The sequence below is a fragment of the Tamandua tetradactyla genome, chromosome 7 (assembly GCF_023851605.1).
Source record: "Tamandua tetradactyla isolate mTamTet1 chromosome 7, mTamTet1.pri, whole genome shotgun sequence".
NCBI lineage: Eukaryota > Metazoa > Chordata > Mammalia > Pilosa > Myrmecophagidae > Tamandua > Tamandua tetradactyla.
Genome location: NC_135333.1, coordinates 2695164 through 2712741, shown reverse-complemented (window position 1 = coordinate 2712741; position 17578 = coordinate 2695164). Strand labels below are relative to the sequence as shown.

The following is a 17578-nucleotide window of genomic DNA, read 5'->3' as shown; positions in this document are numbered from 1 at the left end:
TCAACACATGCTAGCCTGGTTAAAATGGGACATGGAAAGGGATAGGAATTGGGATCTCTCTGTTGTCTTGGTTCATTTTTAGTCTCAGGTAGCCCTGTGTCACTGAGATTCAGTGATGAAGCTTTGTAGTGATTCTGGCCCTCTTTCCTATGGCAGAGAAACTCTGTCTTGTTATTTTAGCATCTCTTTTATGGGAAAGAGTTTCCCACATCATCACTACTCATAGGGGATTTCTTAGGATCTGGGCCCATGATGATGTCCTTCCTTTCATGCAGATATAGAAGGTTTTGGTCTTCTTCTGTTTCTCCCAGCTGAGATAGGTCTTCACTTCTTCCCTGAATACAGTGGTGTTTGTTGTCCTTCCTCCAGAGGCTTAAGTCTTCTGTTTCTTAGAGGAAATGGAAAAGAGGGATCTGAGGGGAGGGGAGCTTCATGCCTTTTCTACAGTGCTGGCTGCTCCCCTCTCCCAAGCCTGTACAACTGAGGGAAGCTTTCTTTGGTTTCCTGTTCTGAATCTTTTTTGTGAGCACACAATTAGGTCCGTGGAAAGAGCATATGAGCTATGGTGAATTTCTCTTGTGTCTGTGGCTCCCAAGATTCTATACTGTCATGTGAGCCTATCCTTGGTCTTAAACAATTTATTCAAAATGTTACCTAACATATTTTTACCCACTTCTATGACAGGTACTCCTTTCTCTCCTTCTATCTTCCAGGGAAGCCAGCCTGTCTCTCCTTGGAGGTACCTCTTTCCTTACACTTCAGGCAATTGGTTTCCCTGTGACTTCGGCTCACTAATGAATTCATGAAAGCATATGATTTTATAGATTATCTGACTTTTCCTGTTGTTTTGAATGGGAGCAGCTCTCTTTCCATCTTTCTATATCCTAAGGGAAGCCAAAACTCCACCCACATTTTTGTAAGTCCCCTAAAATCCTTTGGAATGAGGCAGGATATGAAATAAACTAAATAAAATAAAACTACCAAAAAATTGAAATAACATAGGATGCTTTGATATGTTCAGAGATAACAGTAAAGAGAAACCATGTTCTAAAAATATTATTATATATGATCTGTAATTTAGTGAAATGTATAAACTATGAAAAACAGATCATAAAAATACATTCAAAAATTAGAATTAACTTTAACTTTTAATTTTAAAAGTGTAGAAAGTTAACTATTTCTACAGTATACTTTCCTATCTATGTACATAAGATGACAATTACCAGTGAGGAGTTAGTTGTAATCTGAGGCTGAAAGATCTGGCCAAAATTCAGTTATAGGGCTGCAGGTGGGGAGATGTAAAATAGATTCATCTTCAGCATAGCTCTTTTCCTCTCCAGATTTCTGGCCTTTAAGACTCAAGGTTATGTTGAAATTAATTTCCTTCAAATTGCTTAAAGTTACTTCTCAACTATTTTGAATAGAAAATTGGGGCTACTATATTTTGAATATCTACATGAAGCTACCTCAGTGAGTTTCAAATTTTAGTAAGTATCGGAACCACCTGGAAATTTTGGTAAAAATAGAGGCCTAAACTCTATCCTACATCAATGCACATGGGTCTCTGTATTCTTGATTCATATTTAGGGGATTTTGATACACATTGAAATTTGAGAGCCATGGTGCTAGGCACTTAAAATCAATTATCTCATTTAACACAGCAATTTTATGAAAGTAAACAATATACTTATTTTATAGATGGAGAAATTGAGGCTCAGAGTGACTAAGTAGCCTGTACAAAGTCACAAAGTAAAAAGTGGCAGACCCAGTATTAAAAACCAAGTGTGCCCCATTCTGGACTCACACTTTCTCAGCTGACCACACCAGGATCCGACACTTCCACCACCTGTTGCTTAAGAAGGGTAGCAAAAGACAGTCTCCACTGAACCTGAAAACAAACCAACACTGTTCACAAGACTTATGCAGATCATTTGTTTTACCTCTTCTAATATAAAAGCACATTGGGTTATAAAAGGACTTCTTTCCTAGAAGATCTATTAATTGAGACCCCAGTGCATTGCCATCTATTCTTCTGAAGAAAGCTGAGGCATTTTCAGAAACACCTCATTAAGACTCAGAAGGAAGGCCAACATTGAAAAAGAGCTTCCAAAGAGCCAAATGACTGCCAGCAAGGCTTCACAAGGGAATTTTCTGAGACAAATGAGGTGTGAACATAGATGGATTATTTTCAAAATACCAGGAAGGAAGAGGGATAAAGGATCCCTATGAGTACAAACAACATCAATTAAAGACAAGAAAAGAATATGTTATTGTCAGCCAGTGGGATAAAGGGAAGGAAGATGGTTTTTCACTGCTGTGTTAGAAGAGAAATGAATACCGGAGAGGATCATTCTAAACCTATTAATAAATTAAGGGAGAATTAGATCAACTGACCCACTCAGAAGCTTAAGACAGAAAAATGGTTTTCTATATCTGCCATTGGGAAGAGCAGAAGAAAAGAACAATTTATAAACACATTTATCCAGGAGATTTAGACTAGAAGTAATCGTAAAAAAGAAGAAGAGTCTGTCAATGAGAAAGAAAATCTGGGAGGTCAAAAGCTTGGTGTAATTTATATTTAACCTGAAATTCAATTCAGCTGGGTCTTAGATTAGAAGGGTGATGATATATTTTCTGCTAAAAAATAATACTTCCTTCTTTTGAGTTTTCTGCAGTATGTTGGTATTAATCTGAGTTATCAAAACAACCCACTGACATTTAACTGATTCCCACACCTAAAATCCCTGGTAAAATGTCCTGAACCTGCTCTGGGTTCTGCATTTTGAAGTTCTCAGTACATCAAAGGCCTGGCAGGTTTAAATGGACACTTCTCACTGTTTCCTAAATTGACGATACTTTTACTCCATATGATTTAATCTCCAGGGTCTGACCAATCAATCGGTCTGATGGTAGGAATTTTATGTCTTAAGAAAAGCTGTACTTCATTATGTTCTTGCTAATTGAATGTCGTTTGATTATCCCAACTAGTTATTTATCTTTAAATCAGTGTTTTTCAAGCTTTAGGATGTGACCCATAGGCATTAGCTGGTCATGAAATCCATTTAGCATTTACAAATTGAAATAGAATCTATTTTGAACATAAATTTTTTTTAAAAAATAAGCTAGAGTAGAAAATAAAATTTTAGTGCCATTTTGTGAAACACAAGTGTATGTGTGTGTATGTACATGTACACTGAGTCACAGCATGACATTTATCTTTTCCTTGATCAAAATGTTGGAAAGTCACTACTCTATATCGTGCTCTAAGAGACTTCTGATCGTTACCCTAACTCTAGTTTCTCTTCTAATTTTCCTGTACCCTAATGTAACCTAATCTTCCTTAAAACTATGCATTGATCATATAACTTTCATCCACTCATTCTTTCACTCATTCAACAAATGTTCAGCAAATATTCATTCTCTCCCAGATGCTGGATTAACAAAAAAACTGTCCCTAGCCCCAGTCCATTCCTCCCTCCTACAGGGAGAGATACCTTAAGTGATCACACGCATTATATTGTGTGGGACCAATTCCAAGTTCAAGAATCTGCACTTGCTGTCTATTGCCTGTTACATCAAGACAAAACTGTTCTCATCTTTAAGGCACCTCTTTGATGTAGTTACCCTCCTCTTCCAAGCTTCTTTTCCATTGTCCATGTTGGATAATGCTTGCCTCTTCTAATAACCTGTGAATACCCTTTCTGTGTATCATGTTAATTCTGACTTCTATGTGTCTCCTCCCATTACAAACACTGTCTTTGCTTTTCTCCTTCTAAGAAAATCCTCCTCTGGACTCCTGGCTCTCAGCCCATTCTCCTCCGTTTACAGTACACAGCCTCTCTATGGGCCACATCTGGACATCACCCTGTTTCTCTGCCCTCTTCCTGCTCCAGCTATCAAAGCAGAATTCTCTGCAAAGTACTTTCTAGCCCATTGTCCCTTTATTTAGAATGTCCCCAGGGATTGTGTTTCCATCACTTTACTTGAAAGCCTATTTCACAGTCTGGTAGATCTCACTGTCTAGAGAATATTTCTTATTTTCCTTAAAAAAATTTATTTTCTTAATTTTATTCTATTATTCCAAGTTATACCACTGGTATCACCATAAATAATACCTCAAATTTGAGCAAAAAAATTTGCCTCACATAATTCAGGACAGTATATTTAAAATAACCCTCAGTCACCACTTAATCTCACTGTTCATTATTGAATTCTAGCAATTAATCATATTTATTTCTGAAAAACAGGGCAACTCAAACTAAAAACAGCTACAGTCTAACATGAAAACTGTCATCTTTCTCTTGCTGGGAAAGTCGGTGAACAAAAATGGACTATCCAATCTTTAGGTGACCAAACTTCATTTGGCTTCTTTGTGGCTTTATAAAAAATGGAAATAAAAATATTTCAAATAAAACATTTAAAAATTCTCAGTTATGACATATATGCTTTGTTCTAGTTTGCTAGCTGCCAGAATGCAATATACCAGAAATGGAATAGCTTTTAAAAAGGGGAATTTAATAAATTGCTAGTTTAGAGTTCTAAGGCTGAGAAAATGTCCCAATTAAAACAAGTCTATAGAAATGTCCAATCACAGGCATCCAGGGAAAGATACCTTGGTTCAAGAAGGCCAATGAAGTTCAGGGTTTCTCTCCCAAGTGGGAGGGCATATGATGAACACAGAGTTTCTCTCTCATCTGGAAGGGCACATGGTGAACACAGTCAGGGTTCCTCTCTCAGCTGGAAGGGCACATGGTGAACATGGAGTCATCTGCCAGCTTCTTCTCCTGGATTCCTGTTTCATGAAGCTCCCCGGGAGGCATTTTCCTTCATCTCCAGAGGTCGCTGGCTGGTGGCTCTGTCGTTCTACTCTGCTTTCTTTGAATCTCTCTCATTCTTCAAAATGTTTCCTCTTTTATAGGACTTCAGAAACTAATCAAGACCCACCCAAATGGGTGGAGACATGCCTCCAGCTAATTCAGTTTAACAACCACTCTTGATTAAATCACATCTCCAGGGAGATGATCTCATTACAGTTTCAAGCATACAGTATTGAATAGGGATTAGAAGAAACGGCTACCTTTACAAAATGGGATTAGGATTAAAACATGGCTTTTTTAGGGTACATACATCATTTCAAACCAGCACATGCTTCTACATGTCACTATTTGTATGTGCAAATTTATGCTTCATACTACATTGAGCAGAGAGTATTAAAAGAGACAGGGAGGCTGGTACATAGATAAGACTGTTAAGAAATTATCTTGAATACCTGTACAGGATTTTACGCATGCTAAGGAGTTTAGCACTTATTCTGAAGCCAAAATGAATCAGTAGAAGTTTCTAACGGGGTGGAGGGTGGGGTGAGTAGTGTCAGGGTCAAGGTTTATTTTAAGTAAAACCATTGTGAAAGCAGCACAGATTGCAGACTGCAGGGAGCCTTATATTAGTAAGATCAATTCGGAGATGGTTTCAATATTGCATGTTGGATAATATCTTTTAAAAGAGAAAACACACCCACTTAATCTGCCCTTCAGAAAATAAAGGTGATATTTTAAAAAGAAACTGCTTCATTTCAGAGGATGCATATTATGTGGAAAGAGCATCTTGAAAAATTGATGTTTTGAAATATTTCAATTGTTGCATAATTTTGTGGCTGAAAAAGTGTGTGGCATCTATAACAATTCTCATCATATTGGATACAGAATTTTCAAACATGCTAGGAATCTTCCCTCTGAAGAGTTTCAATGTGCTCGGGACTGTATATATGTGTAAATATACACACAATGGATAAGAAATGAATACATATGTTCCTGTATATATATATATAATATATACACACACACACACACAAATGCACATAACTACCATCATATAAATGCACAAGATAAATTCATATCAGACAATACAGGTCAAAGCCCATAAATGGCTGGGTGTGATTTAAAAATATATAATAACTTTTAAAAACACTAATATTTTGTTACAAATGTCGCCAGCAATGCACTGCCTCCATTTAGATGTGTTTGCATTTGTGAGGTAATTTATTCAACTATGAGAGAGATCAAAATTCAGTATTAAAATAAATTGAGCTTTAAAAGTGAACTGTGGGGTCAGTGGTAGAGCGCTCGCCTTCCATGCGGGAGACCTGGGTTTGATTCCTGGCCCATGCACTTCCTAAACAAAGAAACCAACAAAACAAACAAATAAACAAAATTCAACAAAAATGGTGCTGCAATAACAGGCTACTGACATGGAAAAAGAATGAAATGTGACCCCTCCATGCAGCATACAAAAAAAAAAAAAGTGAACTGTGTAAATCTCTACTCAGACAGGATGTAGAAAAACATGAAATATCTTTGGCCTCATGATTACAGGTATCACAAATAATATTTTCTAGGACGCTAGCAAAGACTATTGGACACAGGTAATCCCAGATGAATTGAATTCCAAAGAAAAGCAAGCCCTTCATAGGTGAATAAATGGTTGGGCCAGCATCTTTTTCTGGGAGTGGGAAGATAGAGAAGCATGCCTGCCAAGGGTAGAAAGAATGTGAGGGACAAAAGTAAATCATCTGAGGCTTGGATGACAGTGTGAACTACATTCCACCCCAAATTATGTCAAGAAAGGGGCAATGGAGTAGAGACGAGCTCATTCTCATGCTCTATGTCAATGTGAGTTTCATTCAGTGATAACGAAGGGACCTTTTTGGAAAACTAAGACATAGAATAGAGATACAAAGGGTGAAACCTCAGTAGTAGTATCAGGCTAGCTCTAGAATTAAGGCTGTGCTAGATCAACATGGAATTATAAGTATGTATAAGGATTTAAAGGAAAATGAACCTGATGGAGATAGAAGTGAATATTAAAAAAAAAAAAAAAAAAAAAAAAAACATGGAAATCCCATAGATGAAAAACACACTATCTGGAATTTTAAAAATCATTGGATGGACTTCACAACAAATTAGATGTTACAGAAAAAAATATAAGTGAACTCAAAGACATAACAATCAAAACTATCCAAACTGCATTTCAAAGTTAAAAAGGCTAAAAACAATTAGCATATCCTCATTACCTGTGGGTCAATATCAAATAAAACAACATACATGTAATTAAAATAGTTTAAGAAGAAGAAGGGTATAGCAAAAAAAATTTAAAGAATGACTGAAATTTAATGAAATCTATGTACCCACAGATCCAAGAAGCTCAACAAAATCCTACAATAACAAAAACAAACAAAATCACAATTTGCACATCATAATCAAATTAGTGAAATTCAGTCATAAAGAGAAAAATCTTAAAAGTAGCCAGGGAAAAATGGGTGCTAGTAAGTGGATCAAAGTGACATAACAAAATAAAGACCTCCAATAAAGGAAACCATATGGATAATTATAAATACCAGTCATTTGTACTGTACTTTTTGGTATGTAACTCCACTTTTTACTTGTTACAGTTTCTAAAATGCAAATGCATAAAAAGTAATGATTAATCTATGATTTTATATATAACAAGTATGCAAATATAATTTGTAAGAAGTAACAACAGAAAAGGTGGGGAGATGGAATGCTATTGAAGTGTATGTATATGATATTGACGTTAAATTGATATCAAGCCAATGTAATTGCTGTAAATTTAGGATAGTCAATTTAAGTAAACACAAAAATATATACACAAAAAATATATCCAGAAAGAAATGAGAAGGCACATATACAAAAAATCATGGCACAATACAAAAAATCAAGTAAATATGAAAGCAGGCATTAATGGAAAAATTGACACTCAAACAAAAAGGTACAACTCTTTCAAAAACTAAATAGCAAAATGGCAGAAGAAAGTCTTGCATTATCAGTAGTTACTTTGAATGTAGATGGATTGAACTTTCCAGTCAAAAGGCAGAGATTAGCAGAATGAATACAAACGTACGACCCAACTGCATGCTGTTTACAAGAGACTCACCATAAACTCAAAGACATAAATGGGTAGAAAGGGAAAGGATGGTAAAATGCATACCATGCATATAGTAATCAAAAGAGAGCTGGGACAGCTATACTAATATCAGATAAAATAGACTAAGTAAAAAACTGCTATGAGGCACAAAGAAGATCACTCTATACTGACAAAGGAGTCAATTCCACAAGAAGGCATAACTATAAATATATATCAACCTAACAGCAGAACCTCAATATATGTGAAACAAATATTGACAAATTTGAAGGGAGAAATGGGCCATTCTGCGTTAATATTAGGAGACTTCAATACACCACTTTAAATGTAGATAAAACATCATTACAGATAAGAAAGGAAACAGAAGATTTGAATGATATCATAAACCAACTAGACATAAAAAACATACATAGAACACTTCAACCAACAGCAGCCGAATACATGTTCCTCTCAAGTGCTGTAGAAAAGTTTGGCATTTCCTCAGAAAGTTAAGTATAGAATTACCATATAACTTGGAATACCCACCTTCAATTATATACTAAAAAGATTAAAAGCAGGGGGTTGAGCAGATATTTGCACACTACTGTTCATAGGGATATTATTCACAATTACCAAAAGATGGAAGCAATCCAAGTGTTCCTTACAGTAGATGGTTAAACAAAATGTGATATATGTGTACAATTTAATGTTATTGAGATGTAAAAAGAAATACAATTCTGATACGTGTGACAACATGGAAAAACCTCGAAGACATCATATTGAGCGACATAAGCCAAACATAAAAGGACAAATAATGTATGATTTCATTGATATGAAATAATTAGAAAAAGTAAATTCCTGAGTCAGAAACTAGAGTACAGATTATCAGGGTACAGGGCGGTGTTAAGAATGCTTAACTGGTATGGAGTTTCTGTGTGGGGTGATGGAATAGTTTTGGTAATGGATGGTGGTGATGGTTGCATAATATTGTGAGCATAATTAACTCCACTGAATTATATATTTAATGTGGTTATATTTACATTATATTATGTTACTAGAATAAAAGTATAAAAAAAAAGCACAGAGGACTGTATGATGCAAACAGTGAACCCTAATGTGAACTATGGACTATAGTTAATAGAATAATTATGATATTATAATTATAATATTGTAACACCTTGCATTAATGTGGCACCAAAGAAAGAGAATTTTTATTTTTCTCTACCCACATTTTTATTGCAAACACCCCTTACTTGTTTCACTGTCTTCTTGTTCTCCTGCACAATGTTATACTGCATCCATGGTGGTATTTTTAGAATTTAAATCTGATCTTGTAACTCCTTTTCTTAAAACCATTTAATAGCTTCCCACTGTCTTTTTGATTAAGTTTATATTCCTAGTTTCATGACTTACCCTGTCCTTCATGACCTGGTCCCAGACTACCTCTCCAAACACTTTTCCAATGTACCCTGCTTACCAGATTTTTTTCAATTTTTCCACCTCTTACAGTCTCCATGTAGGACACTCCCTGATGGCCCCTCTCACTTCTCCTTCATGTTTCAACTATGGCGTCATTTCTACCAGCCATGCTTCTCTCACTTTCGTACATCAGTACTTCCCAAATTTTAATATATGAATTAATGAGTCACCTGGGTATCTCCTTAAACTGAAGATCATGAATCAGGAGGTCTGGGTTATGCCTGAGAACCTATATTTCTACAAGCACACAGGAAAGGCCAATACTCCTGGTTGAGGTTGATGCTTTCAGTTACACGGTCCGAGACAAAATTGCATGCCTTTGCTATGGGTTTCCATAGTATTGAATATTTTCCATCATGGCACTTACCACTAGGCTCCATACCCCACTTCTGTGGGGGAATGGACATCAGTCCTGAGAACTGATGTTTAGGGTTATGGGTTGTACTATGCTAACACTGAGCACCTGCTCCCAAGTGTCAGAGGCAGTGACAATGTTGAACTTTTAGCTGAGCCTTGTGCTCCTGGAAAAAAGCAACAGTCAAGATATCCCCTCATCTTTGTATGTTCCAGGAAACACCTTATGGCAAAGAAACTCCCTTCCATATACAACCTAGATAACACTTGCAAATGACCCCCTTGTTTACCTGTGACAAGGCCCAGACACAGACCCTCCAAATCCCTATTCTTTGCCTCATAAATAATAAACTGAAATATTTGTTCCCCCTGACCAATCTGGGCAAAATGTGCACTAACTTGACTTAATAAAACTTTTGCCAGGCTCTTCTTCCCATGGGCACCTAAACTTTGGCCCACCTTGAGTATTCATTGTCCAGTGCCTTTTACAGTTCTGCCATTTTGTAAGTACCCAATATTTATTGAACAAATAAGTGATTATGAGAAATAACAAAACTAGGTGCCATGCTTAGGAATAGCTGGAATATTTTAAAAGTTGCAATAAGCCCTGCAATACTTAGGAAATAGGTACAATTAAAACTATTTAGCCTAGTGTTCTAGTCATTTGACCATATTATCTCTTTTAATTGTCCTTTAGGTAAGAAGAATCTCATATTCAATATAGGGTATTTGGATTATCAACATCTTAGTTATGTTTTCATTCTGAATGACTCTTGGCTAAGCATGGTACACCTCTTTGAAATAAAAGTACTACAAACCCCAGGCTCTTAGCATCAGAAAAAAATGTTAAGGGGCAGTTTTAAAGGAAATTTCGTGGACATAGTGCCAGGAGAAACTTTTTCTCTCTGGGTAGTATATTGCCATCAGAGCCAGAAAAATAAGCAGGAAAATGCATGTGAATGGAAAAATTATTCTTCTCAGTAATTCCAGTTTTTGAAGAGTGCATAGGGAGAAATTCAAAGCTAATGGATTGATTTCAGTAATTCTAAGCAAACCTAATTTGGAAAACCAACACTATTATTAACCTGAAATGAAAACTGATGTGACAGAAAAAGAATATAGCTAATAGAAGACAGTAAATTGATGATTTGTTAACAAAAGAGACCAAAAAAGGGGGGAAATAGCTCTTTCATGATCTATCCTTCACACTGAGGAAAAATTTGAATACATTCAAAAATTTTTTCAAAAGAGCTAAATGGGAATTTTTTACTACTTATTATATATATATACTGATCTAAAGAAAGCATGAATGGTAGATTATTTGAAAAAATAGTTCTAATTATTCTTTTTCTATATATATGCCCCCTTGCAAGGTGACTTTGTAGCTTTTGGCATCAAAAGGTGGAGCTTCTTCTCCACCCCATTATTCTCACCTGATCTTAGTTTCAAGTCTAGAGCACAAGGCTTTATACAGTTCTTTTCATTCTCTTGGAACCTTGCTGCTACCAGCTCGGACTTCCCTGATGCATGATAAAACACTCTGAAAGGAAGCCAAGGTGCTCCAGAAGCAAAGTCATCCAGTCTACCTGCATTTTACTGCAGACTCATCAGTGAGCCAAGCCAACATCAGCCAAGTCCAAACCACACAGCTGACCACTAGAAACAAGAACAAGAACAAATGGTTACCCCTAAGTTTTGTGGTAGGTTTCTCACACAGCAATAATTGACACAGCTTAGTTCATCCATAAAATGTTCTCCCTTACCAGTTGTCAAAAAAATTCAAACCCAAACAACACTCACGAATGGGCAAAGATAAGAAAGAATGTACAAACTCAGGGTTTGTGAGGATGTAGAAAACTGGATGGTACCACATTTTTGGAGAGCAATATGGCAACACAAATCAAATTTTCAAATATGCTAGCTGTTACAGTTCATGAATGTTATTCTAAGATAAATAATTATGTAAATACAGAGTAATTTTAATCAAAATGGGATTTTGATTAAAACATGGCTTTTCTAGGGGACATACATCCTTTCAAACCAGCACAAGCATGTATCAATTTTAAATTCCAAAAATCAATTCTAGTTTGTAAGTAGTTTTCCACTCTTTTGTTGGGCACAAGAACAAACTAAATTTATTCCTTTGTTTGCAAACACAGTTTTTAAAAATTGAGGTGAAATTCACATAATATAAAATTAATCAATTTAAAGTAAGCAATTCAGAGGCATTTAGTACATTCACAGTGTTATGCAACCACCATCTCTATTTTCAAAACATTTTCATCACACAAAAATGGACATCCGGCACACATTGAACAATAACTCCCTATCTCTCTCCCACCTACACTAACCATCCTCCCCCCACAAACCCCTCCCCAGCTCCTGCCCTTGGCAGCCACAATGTGTCTTCTGTCTATATGGATTTACCTAGCCTGGATATTTCACATAAATTGAGTCACACAGTATATGAACTTTTGAGTCTGTTAGCATACTGTTTTCAGCCTTCATACACATTATAGCATGTTTCACAATGTCATCCCATTTTATGGCTGAATATTATTCCATTATGTATATAAACCACATTGTGTTTATCCAGTCATCTGTTGATGAACATCTGAATTGTTTACATCTTTTGGCTATTGTGAATAATGCTGCCATGAACATATATATATACATGTATTTGTTTAAGTCCCTCTTTTCCATTTTTTTTGTGTGCATACATAGGAGCAGAATGGCTGGGTCATATGGTAATTCTATGTGTGATTTTATGGGGAGCCACCAAACTGTTTTTAGCAGTGATGAACCATTTTCATTCCTACAAACAATGCATAAGGGTTCCATTTCTCCACATCCTCACCAATACTTATTTTCCATTTTTTAAACTATCCTAGTGGGTATGAAGTGGTAGTTCATTATGATTTTAATTTGCTTTTCCTTAATAACAAGTGATTTTGATCATCTTTTCATGTGCTTATTGGCCATTTGCATATTTCCTTTGGAGAAATGTCTATTCAAGTTTTTGACCATTTTTAAATTGAATTATCTTTTTAGCAGTCAGTTGGAAGAGTTTATCATGTGTTCTTTATACTATATCCTTATCAAAAACATGATTTGCAAATATTTTCTCCCATTCTATATGTTTGTCTTTTCACTTTCTTTGATATGTAAAATTTTTAATTTTGATGAAGTCCAATTTATCTATATTTTCTTTTGTTGCTTGTGGTATATCTAAAATTCCATTGCCAAATTTAAGGTCATGACGGTTTACTCCTATGTTTTATTCTAAGAGTCTTATAGTTTTGCTATTAAGTTTAATTTACCAATCCATATTGAATTGATTTTTATAAATGGTGTGGGGTAGAGGTCCAACTTTATTCTTTTGTATGCAGATATCCAGTTATCTTTGTTAGTTTTTCTTATTGAATTATCTTGACACACTTATTAAAAAACAATTGTTCATAGATGTATGGGTTTATTTCTGGATTCTCAGTTCTATTCCTTTGCTTTATATGCCTATCCTTATGACAATTCCATATTTTTATTACTGTGGCTTTGTAGTAAGTTTTGAAAAAAGGAAATTTGAATCTTCCAACTTTGTTCCTCCTTTCAATATTATTTCAGCTATTATCCGTGCAATTGGCTTTCCCATTTTCGCAAAATAAAAAACACTTTCAGAGTTTTGGTAGGGATTGCATTGAATCTGTAGATTGCTTTAGGTAGAATTGCAAGGGCAAGTAAAAACACCACAAAGCTTTCCTACTGTTGAAATTGTTTCTTGATTCAGCATTCTCTTGGTTGCTGTAAATCTTTCAGTGTTTTCCAGAGTTCTGATAAAGTTGATTCTGATAGTTTTTCCTTGATTTTTCAATGTGTCTGTGGAAGTATTGGCTCTTTGAGCTACCTACTCCATCATTTTTGCTGCTATCACTCGTCAAGTATAGTTTTTGATAAAAACAAAGAAATAGAGGCCAGTACGTGTCGTGGACGTTGTCTGCGGCACCGCCTGCTTTCCCGGTTGAGCGGGAATGGCTGTGCGAGGTCGCAGTCGTGGCCTGGTATTTTCTCCTGGTGCCGTGAGACCGTGATGTGGAGTAGGTATGAGTGATTTCATTGAGGAATCAGCAAGGCCCGTGCCGAGGAGGATGGGGTGGACATGTCTGTGCTCTCTGGTACAGGAATTCATTTCCCTTGGCTCCGAAAGCAAATAGAAACTGTGGTGACTGGAGGCAAAAAGGAGAAGGATTTTGCTCAGACAACAAGTGCTTGTTTAGGTTTTATCCAAGAAGCTCTGCTGAAGCACCAGTGGGAACAAGCTGCAGAATACATGCACAGTTATCCGCAGACCTTGGAAGACTCAGACACCAGCAAAAGGCAGGCAGCGCCTGAGAAATGATCATGATGATGAACATGCAACTATATGATGATACTGGAGTAAGAATGGAATGATCATATGATTATTTGGAAACTAGGAAGTGAAATTCTGTATTATCATCCTGAAAGCAACATTGAGACTTTCAGTACCTTTGCTGACCGGATGAAAATTATTGGTGTCATGAATTATTTAAAGATCTCCTTACAACATGCATTATATCTTCTCCATCATGGAATGCTTGAGGATGCAAAGAGAAATCTAAGCCAGGCAGAGACATGGAGATATGGTGAAAAGTCATCTTCCCAGGAAGTATTAATCAACCTTATTCAGGCCTATAAGGGTCTTTTGCAGTATTATACATGGTCTAAAAAGAAAGTGGAATTGTCTAAGCTTGATGAGGATGATTATGCTTACAGTGCTGCAACCCAGAATATGCTCAACCACAGTCGGAAAACATCTATAAATAATCTTTGTGCATTGATTCAAATTCCCGGGGTTTGGGGTCCCTTTGTGAAGAGTTATGTAGAGATGCTGGAATTCTATGGGGATCATGATGGAGCCCGAGAGATACTCACCAATTATGCATATGAGGAGAAGTTTCCATCAAATCCGAATGCCCACGTCTACTTATACAACTTTCTAAAGAAAGAGAAGGCACCAGAAGAGAAACTGATAAGTGTGCTTGAGAGTTTGTATCAGATTGTACCATCCCATAAACTGATGTTGGAATTTCATCGATTACTTAGAAAATCAGAAAAAGAACACCATAAACTGGGGTTGGAAGTATTCTTTGCAGTCTTAGATTTTGCCGGATGCAACAGGAATATAACTGCTTGGAAATATTTGGCAAAGTATCTAAGACAGACCTCAATGGGAAGTCGTATTTCCTGGGTTCAAGATGAGTGGAACTGCAGGAAAAACTGGTGGCCAAGCTTTCACTTCAGCTCTTTTTGGGCAAAAAGTGATTGGAAAGAGGATGAAGCTTTGGCTTGTGAGAAAGCTTTGGTAGCTGGAATACTGTTGGGAAAAGGTTGTAGATATTTTCGGTATGTTTCAAAACAAGGTTATCAAGTCTTAAGGAAGAAAATTAAGCAGTTGAAGAAATCAGTGAAAAAATACAGTATTGTAAATCCAGGACTCTGATATTGAATTATTAGTCATTTCTTGTTTATAGTGCCTTAAATGTAATAGTAGCGCAGTAGATAGTTATTTAATATGTCATTTATTTGGTGTTTCAAAAAGGTGGTTTATATGGCTACAAAAAGGTTATATTTTAAAATATTTCCTTTTATTCTCAGTTACAGCTTGAGAAAGTTTTTTGTAAACATGCATGTTTCTGTTTTTGTACTGTTAAATCTAACATCTTCATTAAGGAATAGTTCTTTCAATAAATGATTATATTTGTTTCTTCAGAGAATATAGCTATATAGCTCCACAACGGTTATTGCTGTTTGCAGAAAATTTTTCCTGACTATTGTATAATAAAATGTAACTTGTGGTACTGTGAAAAAAAAACAAAACAAAGAAATGCACTATTTTAAGACAGTTTTCTGAAAGCTTTGTTTAAAAATGGCCATAAAATTCAGAGATTTAGTTATTTGTTTTTCAGAAATACCAGAGGGAAAGTTTCTCAGACATCAGCAATCACTTGGAAATGGCTATATATTAATAAATAATTTCTGGTATTTCAAATAAGGATGATTTACATAGAAAAACTAAGGAACTTCTATGACAAAGGTTTCGTTTTTCTATTTTAATCAAATCAAGCAAATCTTTTTGTATCACTGAAACAGGTCCAAAAATGAAGGGGAAATTTACGAAAATAATAAAACAATGATCAAAAGCCTTTTGTGTACAGAAATTATTTTGGCTGAAACTGACACAACCATAAATCCAAATTCTGAAAAAGTAAATTTGTTCTATAACTAATTGTGGTGCTGTGCTTGGAAATTTATAGCTTATTTTGTTTACATGTTATTGTTCACAAAAAAAGAAGGAAAAATGTTGATTGTGAAGATAAAAAAGTACTTAAGCCCTCTAGCCTCCTATATTCAGGAGCAGCTAGAAGGAAAAATAATAGAGGATCATATGGTACCCCTTGACATATTCTAGGATCTATCCTGTAACCACTTTTTGAAGAATGCTTTGAAAACTACTGCTTTTTTAGTTCTTTGCTTTGTATATATGTTATACTATGCAATTAAAAAATTTTTAAAAAATATACAAAAACAAAACAAAAAGTGAATTTGCTGTCTGTGGTGGCTTGGAGTTTTGTACCCCATAAAAACATACTCTTAATCTATTTCTCTGTGTGTGACCTCATTGTAAATAGAAACTTTGGATGAGAATACTTTAGTGTCATGGTCAGGTTCATGTGTCAACTTGGCCAGGTGATGGTACCTGTTTGTCTGTTTGGGCAAGTGCTGGCCTTCTGTTGTTATAAGGACATTTCATAGAATTAAATTATGATCACATTGGCTGCATCCACAGCTAATTCCATTTGTAATCAGCCAAGGGGAGTCTTCTGCAATGAGTGATGTTTAATCTAATTAATGAAAGGCTTTTAAAGAAGATTCAGAAGAGACACTCTTGTCTTCCTGCTTCAGCTGGTTAGTCTCTCTTGTGGAGTTCATCCAGACCCTCTATCAGGGTCGTCAGCTGCACAGTCTGTCCCATGGTTACATGAGACACTTTTATAAATTTTATATTTACAGATATTTCCCGTTGATTTCTGTTTCTCTAGAGAATCGTAACTAATGCATTCAGCAAGAGGTGGCCCAACTGAATCAGGATGATTCCCAATCCTATTTACTGGAGGCCTGATAGAGAAGTCACAAAGGAACAACCAGAAACTGGAAGTCAAGGGAACCCAGAAGAGAAAGGAAAAGCTTCTATGTGCATTCACATGTGACAGGAATGCCAAAGAACCTCAAAGATTGGCAACCAGCCAGAAGATACTGACCCAAGGAGGAAGCAAGCCTTCTAGACTCTGAAACTGTGAGCCAACACATTCCTATGGTTAAGCCAACCATATGGTATTTGTTTTAGAAGAGTTAAGAGTCCAGGAATTAACTCTTTCCAGATGGATGACCCAGGATTCAAATTTGACCAGGACCCAGTTCCTTTGTTTCTTTGGTTCCATCTCCAGAAAAACTCTGTACTCATGTTTGATTCCAAGATGGCTTCCAATATACTTCAGCATTCAGAACCAGTGGAAAAAAGAAAATTTTTCTTCCAGAAGAGTTTAAAAATATTTCCTGACGTGGAATCATGTGCTCATCCAATTATTATTGCTACAGAGTTGATACATGCTTATTGTCTTAACTAGAGGTGGAATTAAACTCATCAAGCCACAGTGCTCAAGAGTAAGGATTGAGGTTCTTCCTCAGATAGAAATTGATAAATTATTATGTCCAAAGAAAAGTGAATGGATTCTGAATAGCACAATTAATAGAT

The 17578-nt window shown here is 35.9% G+C and overlaps 1 long non-coding RNA gene and 1 pseudogene across 1 annotated transcript in view; one reads left to right on the top strand and one right to left on the bottom strand.

Annotated features, from left to right (window-relative positions):
• Positions 1-11006: 11006 nt before the first annotated feature.
• Positions 11007-17578, bottom strand: part of LOC143689442 (uncharacterized) — a 44030-nt gene continuing 37458 nt past the window's right edge. The window contains exon 5 of the long non-coding RNA XR_013178787.1: positions 11007-11406. This is a non-coding gene — a long non-coding RNA (uncharacterized LOC143689442). The remainder of the gene's footprint in view (positions 11407-17578) is intronic.
• On the top strand, positions 13848-15265 carry LOC143689441 (TATA box-binding protein-associated factor RNA polymerase I subunit A pseudogene; annotated as a pseudogene).